Below are 27,039 nucleotides of genomic sequence, written 5' to 3' on the forward strand. Positions count from 1 at the left end.
CCTGAGCTACTTCCCTGGCCCTTGAATTGTTTTGTATGCGTGCAGGTGAATTTCATATTTTCCTTATGATTAATTGCTAATGGACTTATTTCTATTGTTGTAAATAACACTGCAGTGAACACAGCAGATGATTCTTGGAAAGATCTGAAATAATACTCAATAGTAGAATGGCTAGATCATGTAATTTATGTTTTTAACTTACTAAGGAACTTTCATACCATTTTTCATTGTAATCAAACTAATTGCCACTCCATAAAGTATACAAAATTTCTCTTAACCCATACCACCGTTTGTCAGCCCAGAGCTTTCAGAGGATAGCCAACCTAAAAGATATGCGGTGGTAGCTCACTGAGTTCAAGATAATTAGTGAATAAATTTTTCATGTGTCTATGAGTATGTCTGTCTTCTTCGGGAAAAATAGCTGATCTTACTATTTTCAATTTATAAATAATATTTATTTAAGTTTTTGGTTAAATTATATATGTTCATTTTAGGAAGATTATCAACTTTATGTCAGATACACAGTTTTTAAATATTTTCTCTTATTTTTATTCCCTTTTGATTTTGTTGGTATTTCCTTTTCTTTAGTATTGATGACCTTTTTTTTTTTTTTTTTTTTTTTTTTTTTTTGCTTTTCTTGTCTTTGAGTTTGGTGTCTAAAAATTGCTATCTCCAATGTCAAGTTTTGGGTTTTTTTTTTTGGTTTTTGGTTTTTTGAGGCCACACCCAGCATTGCTCAGGGGTTACTCCTGGCTCTGCTCTCAGAAATTGCTCCTGGTCTTGGGGGACCATATAGGATGCCAGGGATCAAACCCGCGTCCATCCTGGGTCAGCTGCATGCAAAGCAAATGCCCTACCACTGTGTTACCACTCCAGCCCCACTATCTTGGTTTTTAATATACCACAAAATATCACAGACTAGGTAGTTTAATTGCTCTTCATGTTGTTTTTCTATATCCAGTGTTGTTCAGGCCTCATACCTATATCTGCTCTCAGGGATCACTACTGACAAACTCAGGGGACCATATGTGGTGCCTGATATTAAAACTACAATTGGCCATGTGTAAGGCCAGCTCCCTATCTGCTGTACTAATGCTCTGATGCTCAAAGACTTGGTAATTTAAAAAACAGAAATTAATTTTCTGACAGCTCCAAAGGCTTGCATTCCAAGATCAAGGTGCTGCAGAACTGGTTTCTGGCAAGAACTTTCTTTCTGATTTGCAGATGACTGCTTTTTATAGTGTCCTCATATGGCCTCTGCTGTGCTCAAGCAAAAAGAAAGTGATAGCCCTTTGATCTGTGCAAAAGCCAAGATTGCTATATACAGATGACTGGATGTTACAACCAGGACGGGACAGTACACATCCAGGGACCAACAACAATAGCAACAAAAAGCTCTAACCTAGCTTTTGGTCTACGATCTGTTCAACAAACAAGAGCTCCAATTCCAGAGGTCTAACTGAGACAACTGCAACTGAACAGATCTTCCGGAAACATAACGAAAGACTTTACCCCAGGCTTCGTCCTAGGAGCAACCTAATGACCAAGACCACCAACTACAGAAGATGGATTAAAATGACACTGAAGATGCAGAACTGCTAGAACCACAAAAAAAGACTTCATCATAAGCTCCATTCCTTGAACTTCACAGTCACCAAGATCTCTAGATACAGAGGTCCGATTTTACCATCCATGACGAAGCAGAAGTCTTCCATACACCATGAAAACACCAAGGGGAGAGTAAATGATCATACAAGGAGTCTATAGTTAATCCCATGACAGTACACTTCATGGGGGAGAAACCCTGTATCTCCTAGGCCAAGGGAATCCCCTCTATAATATCCCCAATAGTTACTGTGGCTATGCAAGGGGAAAAAGAGAAAAAAAAGCACAAAACAATCATTTTTCCATATATTTATTTATAGATTGATCGATTTTTTGACATCTTTATATTAGTGTAGAGATTGAAGTTGATATCTCCAATATTATTTTATTTTATTTAACTTATCTTTCTCTTTCTTTTTGCACTCCGGCATGAGTTGATTTCAGAATCGAGACTGTTGTGTGGTGCTTGTCTTTATTGCTGTGGTGCTCATTGGATATTTAATTTGATATTTCTTTCTGTATTGCGGTGGTGTTTCAATTGCCTTTTTCACATCCTCTCTCAAACTGAGGTTGATATCCTCTGGAAGGACTCTGCCTATTTTCAGCATATATGACTTCTTTTTTTTTCTTATTATTATTTTGTACCACAATCTATCACTTTTCTTTCCTTCAAACAAAGCCACATAACTCGATTTATCTAGCTGCGCTTCTTATTTTTTTTATTGTGACTGAAGGTCACTACACAGCACACAGTACACAGTATTTACGGTACATGACAATGAATGAAGGGCATTCTCACCACCAATGTTGTCCTCCCTCCACTCCTGTTCCCAGTATGTCTCCCACATCTCCCTCCTTTACCCCCCAGAATCCTAGTGCAACTGGTCTTCACCTTACAGCTTGTTATAGGTTAGGTATCTATTCTGTTTGGTGTTCTAGTCTGGTCATTTTTTATTTACATTACATGTTCATATGACTGGTCCTGGTATCATTCTTTCCCCCCCCCCCCAATTTATGAGGCTAAATGATGCAAGTTATACTATTCTGTTGGAGATAAAAAGGTTAAGGAAAAGAGAAGAAAAAATTTGGTATCAACTACTAAAAAAGAAAAAAAAATCACCGAATAATATTCACAAAAGTGAAAAAGAAAAAAAAAGTGGAAGAAAAAAGAAGGAAAATAATATCAAAAAACAAACAAAAATAAAACAAAACAAAATCAGAAAAAGTGCTGCAGTGGCAGGGTTTGATGTTACCCCACCTTTTTTTTTTTTTTTTTGTATAGGCACAGTAAGTATTGGGGAAGGAAGAAAATTCCTATGGCCTAAGAGATTCAGGGTTTCTCCACTCTTGAAGCATATTGTCATGGGAACAACCACTGGCTTCATACCTTCTCATTGCCATATCCCGGTTTTTTGTTTTTTGTTTTTTTTTGGGGGGGTGGTTTGTGGTGTCAGGAACCTTTCCTCAGCTCTGCTTCTTAAATAGAGGGGGAAACATGGGAGGGTAACAGGACCAAACAGATATATGATCACTAATAGTGGACCACCTACTCTAGCAGTCCGGGGGGTGATGGTGGGGCATATGGGTTGCAGAAGGGGAACTGGGATGGGGGGAGGACAAATTTGGTGATGGGTATTCCCCTGATTCAATGTTGATATGTACCTAAAATACTGTGAAAGATATATAAGCCATTATGATCAAAATAAAACTTAAAAAAAATTAAAAATTCAGAAAAAAAAGAAAAGAAAAAGAAAGTGATAGTATATTTTATTCTTCTTACAAAGATTTCATTGCTACCAGTTTAGGGTTCTACACTTATGACAACACTTATTTTAACTATATCTTTCTTGACTATCTCTTCAAATATAGTCACATTAAGGTTGAGGACTTTATTAGAGTAATTGTCTAACTGCTCAGTTCAGTCTATAAATATTATCAAAGCACAGTTTGCTTGATTTTCTGTTTTTTTTTTATTTTAGACATTCTTTCTTATTTTTATTTAAACATAGTGATTACAAACTTGACTATAATTGGGTGTCAGTCACAAAAAGAACACCCCCCTTTACCAGTGCATTCTAATCATGAATAAGGCTGCCATCAACAATTTTATGCTGGATTCTTTGTTGACAGAAGTTTTCCATTCATTTGAGTATAAATGGGTAAGATAGTTGGATTATATCCAAGAGTATGCTTAATTTTTGTAATTAAAAAAACACTGATAAACTTTATCCAAAATGCTTCATTTAGTATTCAGTTAATGATTATGTCTTCTACTTTACTCCATTGGAAACATTTTCTATTAGCATTTTGGATTTGGGATAACAAAAGAGAAATCAAACATCTTCACTTATTATTATTCAACCTCTGAGTTGACATATCTGATTATGTCATCTGCCAAATTTTGTTAGATTGTTGAGTCAAGATGTTTTTGTAGAGTTTTGTTAGTAATCGTTTATCAAATGTCCTTTACATTTATTTATGGTGCCAGCCCTACAACTGAGATAGTCATGGCCCTTTCACATGTGTCTTTGCCTAAAATTTCTCCCAATTGAGTGCCTTTCTCCCATTTTTTAGTATATTCATAAAACAGAAGTTTTAACATTTTTTTCTGTCTTATTTAAATATGTTGGTAGTTTTAGTTGGCAGTAGTGTTTGGATCCAGCAAACTTATACTGGTGTGGGTCATCAGGGTCACACCTTATGGTGTTTGCCAGGCCAGGCCAGGGAGAAGAGCAGTGCCAGGAATTAATTCTGGCTCATGTGCATGCTAGGGATATACTCGCTTCTCTCTCTCTCTCTCTCTCTCTCTCTCTCTCTCTCTCTCTCTCTCTCTCTCTCTCTCTCTCTCTCTCTCTCTCTCTCTCTCTCTCTTTCTTGTTTTTAGCCCACACCTAGTGACACTCTGGGGTTACTCCTGGCTATGCAATCAGAAATCACTTCTGTCATGGGGGACCATATGAGACACCAGGGATCAAACTGAGGTTTTCCCTGGGTCAGCCACATGCAAGCCAAACACCCTACTGCTGTGTTATAGCTCTGGCCTCTACTTTTTCTCTTTGAGCTATATTCCCTGTCCTCTATTTTAAGATCTCTATTTTCAAGATGGTTGTTACTAGATCTGGGTTGTTGCAATAAAACTAAGTAATCTAGGTCTTTGCACTGAATCTAGGATGGCACCTAGGATAGTCTCTTTCTTTGTGCTTCCAGAAGCCCCATTCCGTTACAATGGTCTCTGCCAGACCTTTGGAACTGGGGATCATGTTTATTGTGTAGGTCGTAGTTCAAACCTTAGGCTAAGATCACCAACCACAGAAGATGGATTAAAATGACATTGATGGAACAGAACTTCTAGAACCACAAAGACTGACTTCATCATAAATCCCACCCCTGGATCTGTGCAGATACTGAGATCCCTAGACACAGAGGCCTGATTGTATCACCCAGGACAGAGCAGAGGTCTTCCAAACACCACAAAAGCACCACCGGGAGAGTAAATGATCCTGAACAGAGTCTATAGTTGATCCCATGACAATACACTCCAAGGGCAGAGAAACCCCATATCTCTTAGGCCAAGTGAATTGTGAATTCCTTTTCGAATGACCCCAATATTTACTGTGCCAGGGCAGGAGGGAAAAAACAAAAAGCACAAAACATTGTTTATTTTTTTATATATTATTTTATCTTCATTTATTATTATTATTTTTATTTACCTATCTATTTTTGGTCAATTTCTCTGTTTGGGTGTGATTATTGAAGTTGTTGTCCCCAGTTATACTTATTCTTTCTCTTCCTTTCTGTTCTTTCTTTATATGCTATGCCATGTTTCTTACACCAAGACCATGGCGTTTTTGTTTTGTTTTGTGTTTTTTTGTTTCTGTTTTTTTTTTTTTTTTTTGGTGCTTATCGTTATTGTTGGAGTCCTCACTGGATATTTGACACTTCTTTTTGTACTGGTGGAATGTTTCACCTTTTTTCTCTCCTTCATCTCTCAAAAAGATGATGAGAGCCTCTAGAAGAATTCCGCTTATTTTCGGTGTATTAGACTTTTACCCCAGTTTATTACTTTTCTCACCTTCAAACAAAACCACGTAACTTGAACTAGCTAGTCCTGCCCCCCAGTTAGAGGGGGAAATAAGGGAGGCACCAGGACTGAAGAGATGTAAGACTACTAAATAGTAGGCTAGATACAGAGGAGACCACATATTCTAGCAACCCTGGGGGTGAGGGAAGAGGATATGGGAGGTAGGACAAAAACGGAGGTGTAGGAAGGACAATTTGGTGATGGGAATCCCCCCTGATTTTATGTAAATATGTACCTAAAATATTATTGTCAACAATGTGTAAGCCACTATGATCAAAATAAAAATTATATTTAAAAAAAACTAAGTAATCTAGTTGGTCAGATCTCATGTGAAATGTAATTATAATATGAGTACCTTGTTTGAGTTTTCTCTATACTTTCTAAATATATTGGACTAGTATATTTAATGTGACCTGTGAATGGTACCCAAACCAGAGTTGTGCTTTGTTGAAATCTTCCTCTGCACTTCAATTTGACTCCCAACCTCACCCTGAGATAAGGTAAAAAAAATGATCTTCAGTGAAACTCACATTGAGATAAGGTTAATAAAAACCCTGATCTTCAGTGAAACTCACATCTGTACTTCTTGAATCAACAGTTCTGAGTTCTGAGATATTTAATATAATAAAGGAATAAAGGAGAGTTCTCTGAAATTTAATCTTTTTGAATCCAGAACTATCGTGCTTTTTCCCTTGTTTTAATTTCAAGATGCCTGATCTAATTTGAAACCAACATTTGTAACCTTTTAAGCTTTTTAGTTATGTCTCAAACTAGAAAGTGAGAGTATTTCAAACATAGCTGGATGCATCAATACTATTCTGGATCCACTGGAGAAAAATGTATAGAAAATTGACAAGACAAGTGGAGAAAGCATAAACACAAGCTCTGGTTTCTCTTCTGTGAGCACCTCCTATTCTTTCCTGTGGCCTCAAACACCGCATTATGCTGTTTCATAAAACTGCTAGAACTATATAAAGTCTAAGGCGGCATTAGTTGCTTGCATTCATCCATAGGCTTCCCTTCTGCCACAAATTCCTTTCTGCCATTGTGTTTATTTAGCTATGGAAGATCAGTGAAACCAATTCTTATCTTTAAAGGTCTACTAATCATAGACCAATTTTCCTGAGAAACTGTACATGTCCAATGTCAAGATCCACTTTACATCAATCTTCCAGAGTCAGCGGGAAAACTGGATAAGAAGCTATATATTTGATTTTTTGCTTAGCCTAGTAGGGCATGCTTTTCCCTCATTTTCTCTTTACACACTGGTTATAATGGCTGATGAGTCAATGTTCTCAGAAAGGTTAAAAAATATGTATAAATGTCTGAATATCTACTACTAAAACTTCCTCATTGGGTATTGCCAATGAACAAGGGGGCTGTAGTTACCTCCTATCAACTTTCCCTGGAGATGCTGAGTTTACCTGAACAGGTATCCAAAAATAACAATCATAGTTTCTCTCTCTCTCTTTTTTTTTTTTTCAGATTTGGGGCCACACCTGGTGACCCTCAGAGGTTACTCCTTGCTATGCACTCAGAAATAGCTCCTGGCTTGGGGGGACCATATAGGACGCCAGGGGATCGAACCTCTAGGTTTATCCTAGGATAGCGCGTACAAGGCAAATGACTTTGACTCCCCAAATTACTACAACTCAGTTCCATTTAGCTTTAAAATCTTTTCTCCCAACTGTCTGGACCCTGAGCTCTATGTTTTCCAAACACAGAAAGCTCTGGGCCACATATTTTATTGTTGTGAATGCTGTTCAATAGCTTGAAACACCACGATACCCTCTGCACACTCTATCCGTCTAACTTTCTTATGCCCTTGATAATGAATTTTAGTCTCCTTGAGCATACTCACCAGCCTACAGGTGTTCATCTCTGCTCCTTTGGCTCCTAGTGCAAACTTTCAATATAGTGTTGATTATAATGTAGGTATTGAATCAAGACAGTGGGCATGAAATTTTGATTTAATTCCTTTGAGCATGAGGATTGGCAAAGATGATATATACATTGAGTGAAAGAAATAGAAAGGACATGGATGAAAAGAAAAATGGCAGATGGTAATCATGACTGGAGAAAGGATAGAATTTAATGAATTTTCATTAATAATAAAGCTTAAAGCTTAGAGTGATTCTTTTTGCAACTTGATCCAAAGGATATGTGTGTGTGTGTGTGTGTGTCTGTATGTGTGTGTGTGTGTAGGATTGCTAATTTTCCAATTATTACCTAGATTTAACCAAGGAAATGCTACATTTTGGTATAATTTAGCAAAAAATTAGCCATACCCCCTAAAATATAACACTCAACTTCTTGTTATTTTAGAATCATTTAAGTTAATAGGTTTTACTATTGAACTTAGCTTCTTAAATTATGTGCTGGTGAGCAGTTCCAATGTTCTGCAGAGACTCTATCATATTAGACTATGTTCAGAAAATAAAGGGAAAATCAGAAGCTTATTCTCAAAGACTAAAGGCCCCTGCCTACAAACTGACTTTAATTTGAAGAGTAAGCCCCAAATAAAAAAATGTTTTACCATAGGTAAATATTGGTAAAAACATCTACATAAAAGAGCAACTGGCCAATGTGCTGAGTTTAGTTTTGTGTAAAGAGGTATTACTGCTATAGCTAAGTCCTTGGATTGTCCTAGTGAGCTAGCTACATGGAACTGCCAAGTATGCCACTAGTGCCTTTGGAGGAGACAAATAGTTCCTTAAATAAAGACTCAATGATATTGAATCAGGATCCCACCCATATGACCACTTAATTTTAATTATAGCTTTGAAGACCCATCTCCAGGTACAGTAGTTGATATTGAGACTTCAACTTTGACTTAAAAGTTAAGACTCAATGGAGCCAGAGCAATAATGCAGCAGTGGGGCATTTGTCTTGCACGTGGCTGACCCAGGACAGACCTAGGTTCAATCTTCAGCATTCCATATGGTCCCCCAAGCCAAGAGCAATTTCTGAGTGCACAGCCAAAAGTAACCCCCAAGTGACACCAGATTTTGGCCCAAAATCCAAACCCCCCCCCAAAAAAAAAGTTAAACTCAAACTTTTAGTCTATAAAATGGAAGTACATTCCAGGATCTCTATTTGGAAGTTAAGTTATAATAGACATCTTTTACTACATAGTGACATATAACTTACAACTTACATTTGGAATTCAAGCCCAGACAGGTGGAACTGGGAGACTATTCAAAGGGTTGTAGCACATACAAGAGGCACTGAATTAAATATCTGGTACAGCATGATTCCTCATCCCCTGCCCCACCACAGCACTATCACATGTATTGCTGGTGGCCCCCAGCATGCCTATATCCTAGCAACACCAGAAACCACTGTTGTAAAAGGTGGTAGGGAAAATATGTGAGGATAAATCTTTTATCTTTAGAAACTAGCATGTTTTCATCAGTGACTCACACTTGGATATTGGTAATTGACACAAATTACCACAACAACATCCAACAACTCACAGCCTCCTTGGGAGGTTCAAGTCACATAATCAGATGGGATGGGATTTTTGAAGGGATTCCACTTTTTAGGGTGAAGGGGCCTCCCAGAACTAAGTCCTGTACACTCAGCACTGATCAGCTAACCATGAAATCCACTTGTTCACAGGAACTGGAAATTTCCCAGGCATAGCACCACTGAACTGGCAGTACAGGCTCTTAGCTATAAATAAAGCTTCAGGTTTTCATGCCTGTCTGCTTGAAACTATTTCAACATTACTTCTTGCTTATTTCCATGAAGATTGTATTTTTCTGGGAGTGAATGCTCAGAGAGAAACATTTTGTATTTTAACTGCCACTGTTTATGTTTTTATTTGTTAAGTACTAACTCTACTGGGTCTTATCATACTAAACTTTTACTTTGTCCTAAAGCCTCTCCTTTGCATGTCAGCCATGTGCAGTCGCTAAGCATGAGAAAAGATGTAGTCTACTCATTGCTTTCCCCATGTATCCCTGGAGGCAGGTTTTGATTAATATTCCAGCAAGATTCAGAAATGGAAGCCTGAAATACCTCATAGTCTCACCTCCCAGCCAGGGCCCTTGACAAAAGAGTAATAATGTCATTTCTCTGTTTCTTGAAATAAAGACCTGGAAATAGAGCAGGCAAGTTCTTTTTGTGTTTTCTACAAATGGTCCAATATCTGCCCGTGAAATATCTAAATATCCAGTTGTGCTTCTTGTGTGTTTCTTAAAGTTATTTTCATAATAATGGAGGCTCAGAAAACAATTTCAATAAGAAACTAGATTTTTGTTGATTATTACAAGGTTTCCAAGTTGTTCTGCCAGAACACTAATTTTTCATTGGAGCAAACTTTCCTGTCCTTCCCAATGATCATCTGAAACCACTGTAGGCATCCTTAGTGCTTCTATACATGTTTCCTTGTCTACCAAAGTCATTAAAATCTTCAAAAAGTGAAAAAGGAATAAATCGTGCAGAAGTAAGTTCAATTTTTTACTACTTTAATTCCACTCGTGAGAGGAATTCCAGAGGAGACCAATCCCATGCTTCCAGATGCTCAGGTATAAATGTGGTATTTATCCTGGACATGAACTCCTGAGAATAAATTTACATGGCAGGCACATGATTCAGGAAATAGTTTTACTAGAAGTAGGAGAGCAGAAAGCAAGAAGGGAGAAGCTGATACTTTCTGCTTATGCAAGCCCTCTGCTCAGTTTTGAAGTTCTATAGTCAAGCAGCCCTTCAAGATTTGTTCAAAATAAAGGAGAGGCAGTCTAAACAGATCTTTTCTTTTAAATTTTGTATTTAATTAAAAATTTGTTGCTTATAAAGTTTTGATAGTTTAGTTTTATACATAATATTTCAACACCAATCCCACAATCAATATCAATTTCCATGACAGTACTCCCATACTCCATCATCCTCCACCACCCCTACCTTTAGTAGGCACATTACAACTAAATCAATCTTTTCAAAATATTATTTTCTCTTTGCCCACCATGAAAAAATATTCATGAAGAAAGGGAATAGCGTGGCCAAAGAGATAGCACAGCACTAAGGCATTTGCCATACATGCAACCTGCCTGGGACAGATAGAGCTTTATTCCTGGCATACCACATGGTCCCCTGAACTTGCCTGGAGTGATTTCTGAGCATGGAGACAGGAGTAACCCCAAGAATCACTGGGTGTGGCCCAAGAATCAATCAATAAATGAATAAACAAACTACTGAAAAAAAAAAGAAAGGGGATAGGGCCTATTTTATTTCACAACTTTTAGCTTGATGTATAACTTGTAAATATCTAGCTAGAGACAGGGCGTGTGGGTTTCTAGTAATTCTGTCTTGAGTACTACAAGTTTTGAAGAAATGATAAAAAAGAATTAAAGCTCAGCCATTTAAAATTGGTCCCCGAGCACAGAAATAGAAGTAAGCCCTGAGCATCACTGGATATGGCCTAAAACAAATCAATGAATAAACAAATAATAAATTAAATATTATACTTTAAAGATATGGCAGGACACTATAAGTAATATACTCTAGGAATGCAAAAATACAATACAAAAATGTTCTCCGCACTATTTATTTATCACAACACTATTGACAATAATCAGAGTCTGGAAACAATAAGTATGCCTGAGAACAGATGAGAAACTGTGGTACATCTACACAAATGACATTGGGAAAACATTGATAACCATGTGTAAAAAGTACAAGATGAAGTCATATCTCAAATCATGCACAAAAATCAATTCAAAATGGATCAAATATAAGACCAGAATGTAATCTTATCTTTGAGATAAGACCAGAACTATAAAGTACATTGAAGAAAACTATAATCAAAACATTCCAAGAGCAAATACAACATATCAAATAATGGGTTAAATTGCAAGATACATAAAAGACTCACAATACCCAAAAACTGTATCAAAATTGAGGAGAGAAAATGAACTTCTCTAAAGAGAACAGAGATGACCAATAGGCACATAAAAAAGGTGCTCATCATCACTTATAAGAAAAATTCAAATCAAGATGACAATGACATATAATCTCATGCCAGAAATAGTGGCACATATCAAAAATACTGGGAGCAATCCGTGTTCTTTGGGATGTGGTATAAAAATATCTCTCATTGCAATTGGTGGGAATGTTGTCTGCTTCAAGCTCTACAGGAACTAGAATAGAGATTTCTCAGAAAAGTACGAATTGAGCTGCCAGATAACCCAGTAATATCACTTCTGGATATCTATCACCAGGACACACAAACTTTGATTCAAAAGGACATATGTATTTACCATTATTAATTACAGCACTTAGCACAGTAGCAAGGTTATGGAATCAACATAAATGTCCAATAGCAACTGAATGGATTGATAAAGGTGTAGTTATATACACATGGGAATGCTATACAACTGCAAGGAGCAATTAAATGATGTATTTTGATACAATTTGGTTGGAATGGGAGAATGCCATATTAAATGAAGTAAGTTAGATGAAAGACAAACACAGGATGATCTCACTTATCTGTGGTAATAGAATAACTGGATGAGAGTATTCAAGGTACTAAAAGGGGAGATAACTAGAAAACCTTTGAGCCCAGAATAAAGGAAGAAAAACAAGGAAAAAAAGACTTCAAGGATGGAAGTAAGAAGAAGTGAACAGGAAATAACAAGGCACACAGTCCCAAGAAACTGAGTCAAACAGACAAAATGGCAGGGGGGCTGGTCTTTGTATCAGAAGTGACATTTTGCACCAAGGTTAATATGTTCAGAGGAAAGAGAAGCATCAGGACAAGGGGAAAGATTTTCCAGCCACCCCAGGTAGACTCTGACCAGCCACACAACCAAAGAACTAAAGCAGATAGACCAGTATGCTCCATTTATCACCAAGCTGTGCATTTGTTCTAGTCTATGAGCCATACAACAACATACAATCAGCACCAACAGGCTGAATAGGTCATTGTGGGAAAGCAATGCAGAACCCCACCATGCTTAGTTAGCAATGTTGGTAGTTCAGAAGTTCCAACCAGTTCCAATCAGCCAGCTATATAGCCTCACTGATAAGGACTTTAGGGAGGAAATGTTGAGGATGATGAAGGAACTCAAAGAAACCATAGAACAAACAGCCAATAAGACTCAAGAAGGTATTTTTTTCAAACAGAAATAGCATAACTGAAACTCTTTATAGATGAAATGAAAACTTCCTAGAAGGCCTCACCAGCAGAAAATCAGCTGCTGAGGACAGAACTAGTGAGTTCAAAGATGAGCTATTTAACACCTCCAGACAAGAGCAGAAGATAGATACGAATCTGAAAACAGCTAACACGAGGACTTTGGAACAAATTGAAGAGGAATAACATGAGAATCATTGGTTTCTCAGTAGATAAGGAAGACAAATCCCACGAAAAGGAAACAGTCAAAGAAATCATTGCTGAGAAGTTTCCAAAACTGGAAAGTGCATACCCCTACATGTTAAATGCCCAAAGGGTGCTAGGTACAAAATACCCAACTAAAAATACTCAAGGCATCCTAATTAGAATGATGAAAACCATAAGAATAGAATACTGAAAGTAGCAAGATCAAAGAAGGAAATCACATATAAAAGAACTTCCTTAAGACTTACAGCAAGGGGGGCCGGGCGGTGGCGCTAAAGGTAAGGTGTCTGCCTTACCTGCGCTAGCCTAGGACTGACCACGGTTCGATCCCCCGGCATCCCATATGGTCCCCCAAGCCAGGAGCGACTTCTGAGCGCATAGCCAGGAGTAACCCCTGAGCGTCACAGGGTGTGGCCCAAAAACCAAAAAAAAAAAAAAAAAGACTTACAGCAAGGGGTTGCAATGATAGCACAGCAGTAGGGCATTTGCCTTGTATGTAGCTGACCTAGGACCGACCTTGGTTCAATCCCCTGCATCCCATATGGTCCCCGAAGCCAAGAGCAATTTCTGAGTGCATAGCCAGGAGTAACCCCTGAGAGTCAACTGATGTGGCCCAAAAATTAAAAAAAAAGATTTACAGCAAATTTATTAAAGGTAAATTTATAGGCCTGAAGGCAGTGGTGGGATATAATGAAAAAATCAACAAAATGAACATCCCTACAAGAATACTTTACCCAGACAGATTTTATTCAGAATTGAAGGTATGATATATATGGCTCCATGGATAAGCAATAGCTCAGGACCATTAAAGACTCAAAACAACTAAAAAACTTGAATGGGGTACTTTAAGATAAGACAAATACACCAAACTTCTACAAAAAGAGGAATAAGGGCTAGGAATCAAGAGTCTCAGGTTTATCAGTGGTGTAGGTATATATAGGTGGATATCTATATATCCACCCCACAGAGTGAGTTTAATAGCATTTAAAGAAGGAGATCCAAACTACAACAACGAAACTTAAAACTTTGCCTGTTAAGTAGTCAGGCTGGGAGGTGGGAGGGAACCTGGAAACAGGAAGTTGACACTGGTGGTGGGATTGGTGCTGGAAATTTTATATCTGAAACTCAACTGTGGAAAGCTTTGTAAATCAAAGCACCTTAATAAAAATGTTTTTAGGAATCAAAGTGATAGTACAGTAGGTAAGGCACTTTTCTTACATGCAGCTGACCTAACTTCAATCATCAGAATTTCTTATGGTACCTGGAGCCCACCAGAAGTGATTCTGAAGTGTAAAACTAGGAGTAACCCCTGAGGTATCACTAAGTGTGTCCAAAAGGCAAAAACAAATAAACTTGAGACTGAAGAGATAAGTCAGAACTTTGGGCTTGCCTGCACGCAGCCAACCTGGGTTCAATCTCCAACATCCCAAATGATCTCCCAACCCTTATCAGGAATAATTCTTGAGTGCAAAATCAGGAATAACCTCTGAGAACAACTGGGTGTGGCCCAAAAGTAAAAAATAGTTTTAAAACATAAATTAATGAAAGGGACAAAGTGTACTGAGGGCACGAAAATAAATCAATGACTGCTACTTTATCTTACAAAGTATTTTATAGAATTAATCATTCTATGTTTATTCTATATTCATTGTTTATTTATTTATTTATATTTGGAAGGGAAATCCTATTTTATTACTAGCTAGTCAAAATAGGGGTTGGAGTGGCGGTGCTAAACATAAGGCATCTGTAAGCCTAGGACGAACTGCAGTTCAATCCCCCCGTGTCCCATATGGTCCCGCATAGCCAGGAGTAACCCCTGAGAGTCACCAGTGTGGCCGAAAAACCGAACAAAAAAGTTAAAATTCTAGACAAAGAAGATGAGATGAGAGAAAAATCATAGTAAAAGAAACTTTCATAATGTTAGAAGCAATTTTCCTTGCATTAAAAAAGGATAACTAATAATAGAATAAGTATTTACAAAATGTAGAAATACTGTAATTATTTATACATCCAAATTTACATTTCTAAATAATACTGACATCTCTATATCACCACTCCTCATCTCTCTCCCTATTCTCCAAAAAGCAGCCTGAATATCTTCTCAAAATACCCAACCACAGTAGGACATCTCACATTGATCTCAAGATCAACAATTTCTCAGTTGGTACTGCTCAGAAGCAGTACTGCTTAGAAGCAACTTTCAGGACGCCAGAGCAAAAGTACAGTGGGTAGATCACTTGCTTTTGCACACAGTTGACCCACATTCTATTTCCATCACCTTGTGTGGTCCCCTGAACCCTCCAGGTCCTCCTGAACCTGAGTGCAGATCCAAAAGCAAGCCCTGAGCACCACTAGATGTGGTCCACCTCCCTCCCATACACACACTCACAAAAATAAAAGCATTATTTATACTCCCAGCTTGTGACTTAGTGATTCCCAGAAAATCTACAAACTATTCTTCCATAATAGTGGCATCTATTCTAGGCCTTTCTATCTTTTACTTTTCTACTTATGTCTACAAAAGTCACATTGTTTCCCAATGGAAAGAAATATAATAGTCTTCCAATTCTCTGAACTAGAAAACATTGTTTTCTCTTCTCTAGTACAATTGTAACTGGGATAGTTTACATATTTCCTTTTACAGTAATTCATTGTGTATATACATAAATCCAACAGACTCTGTATATTGGTTTTGTATCCTGCCACTTAACTAAACTCTTTAATTATTGATCACAAATTTAAATTGTAAACTTTAAGTTTAATTTACAGTTTACATTAAATTTTAAATTTACTTAAGTGTAATAATAATTGCAATCTTAAATTTATACTGTAAAATTTATAAATGGTAGGGAAGCAATATGTATAATATTTTTACTCTCATTGTATTTGTACTGTATTAGGAGTTTTGCATTAGGAAATTTTCCCACTTGCCCTTCTTCAAGTTTTATTATTTCCAAAATTTTCACAATTATAGTATTTCAATAGTAGTTTTTTTTCTTTTCTTTTCTTTTCTTTTCTTTTTTTTTTTGGTTTTTGGGCCACACCCGGCAGTGTTCAGGGGTCACTCCTGGCTCCATGCTCAGAAATCACTCCTGGCAGGCTCAGGGACCATATGGGATGCCGGGATTCGAACCAATGGCCTTCTTCATAAAAGGCAAATGCCTTACCTCCATGCCATCTCTCCGGCCTCAATAGTAGTTTCTGACCATAATTATGCAACTTCATTTTTGACTAGTATATAGTTAAGTGGATACAGAATTTCAGATTTAATTCTGTTTATAAGAATTCACAGGCCTGGAGTAGTGGCACAGTGGTAGGGTGTTTGTTTTGTAAGTCACTAACCTAGGACAGACTGTGGTTCCATTGTCCGGAGTTCCATATGGTCCCCCAAGCCAGGTGCATTTTCTGAGTGCATAGCCAGGAGTAGCCTCTTAGCATCACTGGGTGTGGCCCCAAAAAAGAATTCACCAGTTTTCTTGTGTTTATCTTAAGTTGGGCTTCTACATTTTAAAAAGATGGTTAATAGGATGACCAGCGCAAATACCAAGATCTCTAGCTACAGAGGCATGATGTTATTATCATCCATGACTGAGCGGAAAGTCCTGGCACCATAAAAAGATCTGGGGGTGTGGGGGTGTGAAAATGAGAGTGTGTGGAGCCTGTAGTTGCTTCCATGGCAGTATGCTTCAAGGGCGGAGAAACCCTGTATCTTTTAGGCCAAGGGAATTCCCTTTCTAATTTCCCCAATACTTACTGTGCCTATCCAAAAAAAAAAAAAAAAAGGCACAAAATCTTGCCACACCAGCCCTCCTTCTTTAGTTTTTTTCTTATTTATTTTCTTTTTCTTTTTCTTCTCTTTTCTAGTTTTTACTTTCTTCTTTCTTTATTTTTTTTATATATTTTCTTTCACTCCTGTGGATATATTATGGTGGCTGTTTTTAGTAGCTGGGTGCTTTATTTGTAGTTTCTGGGGGTTTATTGTTTGTTTTGCTTTATTTTGTCTTTCTTCTTTCTTCCTTTTCTTCTTTTAAATTGATATCTATAACCTCTAGATGGAATCCTCCCAGTTTTGTTTTTTTTGTTGTTGTTGTTTGTTGGTTTTTTCTTTTTTCCCAACAGAACTACATAACTTGAATCATCTTGTTCTACTTCATGAATTGAGGGGGAAAATATTGGAGGGTACTAGGACCAAACAGTCATATGAACATTGAATGGAAATAAAAAATAATCAGACTCAAACACCAAACCCAAAGTTAATGACACCAGAATTGATACCCATCTACAACAAGCTATACATAGCAAGGAGCAGTTACACTATCAGTCCAGGGGGCAAATGAGGGAGATGTGGGATGCATGCTTGGAACGGGGTGGAGGGAGGACAATGCTGGTGGTGGGAATGCTGCCAATTCATTGTTACTATGTCCCTTAAATATTACTGTGAAAAATTTATAATTCACTTTGGTCACAAACTATTTTCCCTGATATTTTTATATTGATATTGGGTTGTTCGGTGGATCTGGGGTAAATAGCCAACAAAGAAGAACTGTCATTTTCATTCCACACATCAGAAAATGAAGCAACAAGATGTCAAGTAATTTGCCTATGGACATATATTTATAACTGCCAGAATCCAGATTCTAATCTAGATGGTCCCAGACCTGTCTCTCAAGTCAGTGATCTAAACTTTTGTATTGGTGTGTATTGGTCCTATTGTTCCTATTTTATGTGACTACAACCCTATTATGGTACAGAGGTTGAGTAGGATGAAACTTTCAGGTTTTGTGACATCAACCCATATCATCCTGTGCTTGCAGCTCAGAAAGATCAGGTAAAATTTTATGTTTAAAATTTGGAAAGAAAAATTTCAATTCTGTACTCATCCTTATTTCCCCAAATCCCAATCAATCACCAGAAAAAAAAGAAATTAATACTAAAAAAGGTTTTAGGCACTTTGGAAAGAATGATATTTCTTTCGAAAGCATTCAATGGTGTCTCTCTTTGATTGTAGAATCTATAGGAGGGACATTAAAGGTAAGATTGTGAGTAATTCTAAATTTTTGCCAGGGATATAAATGATAACTGACTTAATTTAATTGTAATCAATTTAATCTCATTGTTACTTCAGCCCCCCATGCTGCAGAGTTATTGGTGAATTGCTGGAATATTAAATATTTTACAGTGAATAAAATGCTCCTCCTTGCAATACATCACCAAATAATTCAATGCTTGCTATTGGTCTAAATAGGGATAAGATTGAGTTTGGAGGGAGATTTTATTTAATAATTGAATTGAATTTTTGTTCATCTAGCCTTTATGAATTTTTTGTTTTGTTTTTGTTTTTGTTTTAGGGCCACACCTGGTGATTCTCAAGGGTTACTCCTGGCTGTGGCTCAGAAATCGCTCTTGGCTTAAGAGACCATATGGGACCCTGGGGGGATCAAACTGCAGTCTGTTCTAGGTTAGCATGTGCAAGGCAAATGCCCTACCAATTGCACTACTGCTCCAGCTCCAAGCCTTTATGAAATTTTGACAAAAACGGCCTATAAAATTTATACTAATATATGTATCAGCAGTATTTTATGAGTCATGATCTTGAAAATAAAGACTACAAGGGTTACACACTCAGTCAAACAAATATGTGCCTTTTCCCATGTTATTCCTTTAAAACGTTGTCCCCTCCTTCCCTTTATATTGTAACACTGGGTACCCCCCAGTGGTGTTCAGAGACTTAGAACCACTACTACTGCTGCTCATCTCAACAGTATGGGTTTCATATTTTATGCTCAGGGGCCAACAGTACTATACCCTGTAATCATGGGGTAGTGATGTAGTGATGGGCTAGTGACGTAATGTGTGGGCCTGTAGACTAAACTCAAGGCCTCTGACTTGCACAACATATTCCAGGCTTTTAGGAGACTTCAGATCCAAACCCATTTAAAATAGGCATTTCTGAAGTTTTTTCATCCCAGAACTGCCCCTGCACCTTCTCTTCATGTTCTGGAATCTTAGTTATTCTTCTAGTTTTGTCTTAGATGCCATTTACTATAGGAAGTTTTCTCAGAACACTCATTTCTAAAACATGTGACTCTGTGTGTCCCCTCAGCACTTTCTCATATTACATATTACTGAATAGTGTGGTTCCTACTGATGTTCTCTTTGGATAGTTTCTTACAGGAGAACAGAGACCACAGTTGTCTTTCTTAACTGTATACCCCTCTCAATTTCTGTCACATCCTCTTGTGGCATGAGGAAGTATTTACTGAGAGAATTATTCTTGTAACAAACCATGACCTTATTTTTCTTTTTTTGTTTTTTTTCGGGCCACACCAGTTTGATGCTCAGGGGTTACTCCTGGCTCAGTGCTCAGAAATTGCCTCTGGCTTGGGGGACTATATGGGACACCAGGGGATTGAACCATGGTCCTTCCTTGGCTAGCGCTTGCAAGGTAGACACCTTACCTCTAGCACCACCTTGCCAGCCCCAAACCATGACCTTCTTAACATTTGTTTGAGAATATTTCCCACTGGGGTTTCATGTTTAGGCTATATCATTAACATAGTAAAACAGAAGGGAAATAAAAGTCAATCTAATTAGTGCTTGCATGCAAATGTTTTTTAATATATTTATTTAAAGAAAATGCATCACATAGTTTACATAATTGATCATAATACATTTGTTTCAAGATGGCCAAAGTAAATTTATTATTAAAAAATAGAAAAACTAAAAAAATAGAAGAGAAAAGAAATAAGAAAAAGTTCAGTAGCAAGTCTATTTGTGAAAATTATTCTATCACCAATGAACTCATTAAAGCTATAGCAGAAGGTTTAGTAAGCTCTTCTTTTAAGGATAAGAATTAAAGAAATACAGTAAAAACGGTGTGAGAGTGGCAATTGTTGTCTGCATAGGTACAGTAAAATATGAGGGAAAGAAAAAGAAAAAGCCTTGGCCTAAGTACAAGGCAACCTTGCCCCTGAAGTATTCTAGCATAAGATCAACTCTGGGCTCTGGACAACCTAGTTGCCCTACCCTTAAGTCATTCTCTGTGGTCCCAGTAAAAATTTTTTTCACAATCACTTTTGTTGGTGTTAGGTTTCTGTAGTTAGAGGTCCTGGTTTCTGTGCATATCCTACATCGAACTCAGGATGATGTGAGCTTCCTCTAGTTTCACCTTACTGCTTGCATGTAAATGTTTTGAAAAACTCAAGATTCTTGAGTCCTCCATTATACTCCATTCCCTATATTATAACAACAACTTTAGGAAAGTTCAAAACAGAGAAAGCAAAGATAAACAAAGATGAAAACATTACAACACTGTTGCACTAAGCCCTTAGAATGGACTTGGATGGTGGATGAAGGCCTTTCTCTGTCATCCCAGGCCATGTGGCTCCACAACCCCCATTCAGCTGGCGGGTCCCAGGTTTAGGTAAGCGGTGGAATCAGACTCATCCAGAGACAGGCATCAGGAAGTATCAGTTTTATTCATACCCTATCCGCCACATGTGTGGTCAATCTCAACCATTTATGCATGCTATCCTTAGCTTGCCCTGTGTCTTAACTTGTTCGGCCATGTCTTTTCCTCATACCTCTCCATGCTGGCAAAGAAGGACAAAAGACCCTAATCCCCTGGGTCAAAGGCCTTCTCTTACCTTTCCAAGACCACTCCTAGGAAAAGGCGGGGTCTTGCAGGTAAAGATACACACAATATCCGCTTCCCAAGAGCCCTCCCAGGAATGGGTGGGTCTCAGGTAGATACACCTAAATCCAGGGTAGAGTTACACAACTCTACAGGTGTAAGCAACAGAGCAAACAGACTGCAATAACAGAGAAATATAGAGGCTGCACAGCTCCAATAAGGAATTTAGTACATTTTTCTCGTTGGTCTTTTCTTTTAACTTCTTCAACTCCCAGATCAAGTCTCTAAACAGGGCCAGATGCCATATAAACAAAGTTTTTGATTCCTGTGTGACTCTGGCATCAGATTCCTTTTTCCATAGAGTACATCCATAGTATATAACTTAGTAAAGAGTCTTCCTTCAAATTCTTGGCTAAAGAAAAGCACAAAAGTGTGACAGGAAGTAGCTTGTGCATGCTTATATGATGTTGGTATTCTTTGTCCATCAATATAAGATACTGAAAGCAGAAGAGCTCCAACAAAACTTTTTGACATTGTTCTTTACCTAGGGTGACTATGGCATTAGAAACTTGCATATTCTTCTGCTCAAGTTTTCAAGTGCATGGAATACACTCTGGATGCTGCAGCTTATATTACTATAGCTCCTTTACAGCTCATCTTTTCCACTGGATACTCTTCTCCAGAGTAACTAACACAAGTTTTTAAGTACCAAAATAAACAAAAAGAGCACCATAGTTAGCATGCACTGCAGGAAATTCCTGGTAGGTCTGTATAGATCCATGTTCAATACCATGTTCAACTCATATGGTCCTCTGAACACAGACAAGCGTGATCATTGAGTCAGGATAACTCCTTAGCCTTATAGGATAACTATAGCCAGGTGTGGGAAAAGAAGAAAGAAGAGAGAAAGGAAAAAAGAAAGTGAGAGAAAGAAAGAAAGAAAGAAAGAAAGAAAGAAAGAAAGAAAGAAAGAAAGAAAGAAAGAAAGAAAGAAAGAAAGAAAGAAAGAAAGAAAGAAAGAAAGAAAGAAAGAAAGAAAGAAAGAAAGAAAGAAAGAAAGAAAGAAAGAAAGAAAGAAAGAAAGAAAGAAAGAAAGAAAGAAAGAAAGAAAGAAAGAAAGAGAGAGAAAGAAAGAGAGAGAGAAAGAAAGAGATAAAGGAAGAAAGAAAGAGAGAGAGAAAGAGAGAAAGAAGAAAGGAAGAAAGAAAGAAAGAAAGAAAGAAAGAAAGAAAGAAAGAAAGAAAGAAAGAAAGAAAGAAAGAAAGAAAGAAAGAAAGAAAGAAAGAAAGAGAGAGAGAGAGAAAGAAAGAGAGAGAAAGAAAGAAAGAGATAAAGGAAGAAAGAAAGAGAGAGAGAAAGAAAGAGAGAAAGAAGGAAGAAAGAAAGAAAGAAAGAAAGAAAGAAAGAAAGAAAGAAAGAAAGAAAGAAAGAAAGAAAGAAAGAAAGAAATAAAGAAAGAAAGAAAGAAAGAAAGAGAGAAAGCAAGAGAGAGAAAGAAAGAAAGAGATAAAGGAAGAAAGAAAGAGAGAGAAAGAAAGAGAGAAAGAAAGAAAGAAAGAGAGAGGAAGAAAGAAAGAAAGAAAGAAAGAAAGAAAGAAAGAAAGAAAGAAAGAAAGAAAGAAAGAAAGAAAGAAAGAAAGAAAGAAAGAAAGAAAGAAAGAAAGAAAGAAAGAAAGAAAGAAAGAAAGAAAGAAAGAAAGAAAGAAAGAAAGAAAGAAAGAAAGAAGAAAATTATGTAAATCAAGCCATGAAAAATTATGGATACACCCATGTGACTAAGAACTCAATATCAGGAGGGGAGAGTAGTCCAAATTTTTGCCCTGCCAAAGTCACATCTCAATCTTTGCTTTGCCAATGAACCTGCTTCACCGTTTCTCTAAGGCTCTCTGCAGACACTAATCTGGCCTAAACTAAGTCTGCCAGTATTTGAGCTGATATCACCAGGGAATTTTTGACTTGAATATGGGCATCTACTCCCTGCCTTCTCATGTTTCTGGAAGCCCTGGCAGATGAAAACACAGCCCAAAAAAGCTACAGGATCAGCTATAGTGTGCTTGGAATTCTGAATTGTGTGATCATATTTGCTGCCATATGACACCTTATTTTTTGCTTAATACTGCCATCCCCATAGGAACTCAAACATTTAGACATCTATAATTCTCTGAAGCTACCTAATGTTCAGAAACAAATGAAGTAACAAAATGGCCACCTAGCAACAAGAGCTTACTAAATCTTCTATAGTTGACTTAATGGCCTCTTTGGAGATACAATAATTTTCATGAATTTGTTTCTGTACTCTTTTTCTTTGTTCTCTTCTTTCTATTTTTCTTCTCTTCTTTTCAAATAACTCCTCTCCCATGAAGCATGTATTATGATTAGTTATGCCAACTATGTGATACATGATCTTTAAATAAAGTGAATTAAACTTATAAAAAGAGTTAGTTTGGGAGATGTTTATAGGTGAGATATTTTTCCATGAGTGGAAAAGAACCAACAAGTTTTTTTAATTAATATTTTATTTAAGTAACATGATTATAGTTGGGTTACAGTCACAAACAGATCACTTCCCTCACCAGTGTAACATTCCCCCATTCCAATCCCTGCCTGTATTCGAGACAGGCATTCTACTACAGTTATTTGTTTTTAAGTTCAGTAAATTGTTTTTTGTTTTTTTTTTTCTTAAAGAATAAGGGTTAAAGAAAAAAATAGTAAGTGTGACAGTGGCAATCGCTATTGTTTGCATAGGCCCAGAAAAATATGGGGAAAACAGAAACAAATATCCTTGGCCTGATTACAAAAAAGACCTCACCCCCGAGATTTATTGGCATAAGACCGACTCTGGGCTCCAGGCAAACCAGTCTGTCCAACCCGAGTCATTCTCCGTGGTCCCAGTGAAACTTTTTCATACTTTAGCTATTGTTGGTATCAGGTTCCTATATTTAAAGAGTCTGGATTCTATGCATTCCGTTCATCGAAGTCAGGCTAGTTTCAGCACACCATTAGATGTGGAGTGATCTGCCCTGCCAGCAGGCTGACCAACAAGCTTTTTAATGCAGGTAATTCTTGAATATTCTTGAGAATGTTCAAATTCAAGAGTGTTCTTAAGAATGTGAGGAAGGGGGCCGGCAAGGTGGCGCTAGAGACAAGGTGTCTGCTTTGCAAGCGCTAGCCAAGGAAAGGACCATGGTTCGATCCCCCGGTGTCCCATATGGTCCCTCCAAGCCAGGGAAGCATCCCATGCAAGTTTTATTACATAGTTCCCAGGCACATATTTAACCTATTTGGGGCCCATCACTGGGGAAAAAAATCTATCCTAGGTGACAATGTCCTATCCTTGCAAAGTGTCATCTTCCAAGTGGGCACCACTATTGGGCCTCTTCCAATCATTTCAGTGGTCCAACAAGTCATTTGCTACAGTGCTTACAGGATGGTAAGTAGATAATAAGTTAGAGATTCCAATATCCACAATTATGGGATTCATTGATTGAATCTGGAACTCTCCCTTATTGTCAGTGAATTCCTTGGCCTGAATGACAGTGTCTATTATATCCTATAAGTTATCGAATGCATTGATGTGGCAGACAGGAAATTCAAACTATTAACTAGAATATAAATTAACTTCAGGAAAGAAAAGAATCTTCCCTTCAAAGAAGAGAGTTGTAATCTATCAAACCTGCCACTAAGTGGCTACTTGGTTGATTAAAAGAAATCAGATCTATGTTCTAGCATCAGCAAGGGGCTTTGGCAAGGAGAAAGTTATGTCACTTTCAGTTAGTGAAACCAATTCCAACACCATGTGAGCTCAGTTGCATCAATGTTGATCTTTTATCACCAAGATGTTAATACTGTGATGATGTGCCTCTATCTTAGAGGCAAATTGTTTTAAACTATTTGGTAGTTTCATGCCTTTTATTCAGTGAATATCCTCACAGATGTATTAACAAATCATCCAGAGATTCTTACATTTCATGGCCACTCTCATAAGCACATATTTATTTGTCTGTTCTCCAGAGCTCCTATAATAATCATATAATCACTCTCAATTCCTAATAAAATCAAAAAATGGAACACAAATATATATCTAGATATATAATATTATATAGATATAAATACAAATATAGATATATTTTTTGTTTTTGTTCTTACATAGAGCTAGTCCTTTCTTCAAAACAAGGCTGACAATGAATCAATTACTTACAATTCTAACTCTTTAAAGAATTTCCATTCATTTGTCTTTCAGGGATACTCTTATGAAGCTGTTGTGCAGGTGTAGTTATTTTGAGCTAGAATTCACAAGAAAATCTTTCATGAATCAAACTCTTCCTTCATCTATTGATTATTGGTCCCTCCCATGTATTCATAGTTTGAGGTAGGAAGAAGTATAGGTGTGCAGACATGTATAATTTAGAAATACAAATCAAATACCCATTCCCTTTACTCTTGTCCTCTTAATCTCCTTGGGTCAATTTCAGAAGAACTATATTTATCTTAAAGTAGACAGTTCCCTTTAAAATTGTACATAAGGACTATGACAAAACTAAGCAGGGATGGCCAATTTCAACCACATGACTAGACATACCAGATCTATTAGGCTTGTGACATCTCAGAAGTGAGATTTTGAATAATATGGAATAATTTTCCATAGATGATATGGCCTTGCTAGGATCCTAGAGTGTTTCTGTTGTGTTTCTTTGATTGTAGTCTGTCATCAACTCAGTATGGCTTTCCTCACAACACACACATCTCTGTGGAGTTTGGGGGGACCAGCATCATTTCATCTGCACTTTATTCTAGAACTACTATGGAAACTTTTTCAACCACAGACCTCCCACAAAGCTTGCAGTCACCTTATTGCCCAATAAATGTATCAAAAATTATTTCTAGTGCTTCTCTCAAAATGCTTTGAAAATGCTAGCCATTTTATTTCCTTCTCAGATATTGCTGAATTGAAGAATCAATATTCTGCCTACTTTAAAACAATGTCTTGGGATAGTGTAGAATGTCTGAAACCAAAATAATTCATAGATGTGCTAGATCTGAATCTTCACTGTTAGATAATAGCCCATTATCTATAGTGATTTACTACATATAGAGAACCTATATCTCAGGTTTTGTTAAGTTTCCGAGCTAACAGACAATTCAAGTCAGTTTGAATTCACTTTTCTTTATCGTGGAGCATACGGGTTGTGATGCCTAGTTTTAAAACTGAATTCAAAGAAGCTTCATGTGACAAATGAAAGAAAAAGAAGAGAAAATAAGCACAAAAATTGCATTTTTATAACCATGGTCTTCTTGGTTTTATTTTTTCAGACTATAATGAAATGGGAATAATATTAAGGAAACATATTGATGTTCTTTTCTGTTTGCATCTGTTTGCACTGACCTTGTACTCAATATGCCAGAGGTACTCATTTATTGCAGCTAAATTTAAGTTTGCTGCTATACAAAAAGGAATTACGAATCAATATATACACTTACATCCAGAAATGGATTTTCAAATTTGCAACAAGGCATTCATTTTATAAGTCAAGGATTTCCCTGTTTTGTTTTGAGGTTTTCATTAAGAACCAGGTCTGTGCAGCTTTAAATGTGGCTGAAAGGAAGACTATAATAGCCTAGGGTGGGGTCAAATCCCTGTCCTTCAGGCTTGGGAGGGTCCCTCTCCCTTCCTGGAGCAGGATTTTGAGCCGGCATGGACGGGCAGCTGGCAGGCCTCCCCATGTGCCAGCGGCCTTTTGGTCCAGCCTAGGGTCGGGGGGGGGGGGCCCGGACCTGGGTCACCCGACCCCCCTCTCCCCCATTCCTCCGGATCTCCAGGTGGGTTCCTGGAAGGAGCTGACGGGGCACCCTGGGTTTTCCCCACTCCCAGGCCAGGCCCGGACACTGGCCTAGGGTTGGGCTTAGGGGGTGGAATTTGATCTGATGGGTGGCAGATAGCTGCTCAGCTATACTCAGGCTGTCACTGGAAATTTCATACCAGTCTACATTTTGCAAACCGCGCAGGGGCGAACATATGCTCCTCCCAACCATCAGTACCCCAGATTTACCCTTCTTAATTTTAGTAACACATAGTTTTAATCTCTGACCTAAGACATACAGTAGTTCTAACAAATCCCAGAACTATTTCGAATGACACTAATTGAACACATATTGAACACATATATCTTTTGAATATTTTATGGGTATTTTCTTTAACTGATGTAACTTTCTATATATTTTTCTACCATGATGTTTCTATCCACTTTTCATCTTGTCTTTTCTTTGTAAGCTGTATAGTAAGGATTGTTGTTGGAAATGTCCCTCAGTTTGATCCCTATGATTGAACTATGTCATGGAAATTGCTGGTCTTGTTCCTATTGCCTCCAGATGCACCAATAA

The 27,039-nt window shown here is 37.5% G+C and overlaps 1 long non-coding RNA gene across 1 annotated transcript in view; it reads left to right on the top strand.

Annotated features, from left to right (window-relative positions):
* Window positions 1–27,039, top strand: part of LOC126003410 (uncharacterized) — a 612,343-nt gene that overhangs the window by 256,441 nt on the left and 328,863 nt on the right. The window lies entirely within an intron of this gene.

This window comes from Suncus etruscus, chromosome 3, assembly GCF_024139225.1.
Source record: "Suncus etruscus isolate mSunEtr1 chromosome 3, mSunEtr1.pri.cur, whole genome shotgun sequence".
Taxonomy (NCBI): Eukaryota; Metazoa; Chordata; class Mammalia; order Eulipotyphla; family Soricidae; genus Suncus; species Suncus etruscus.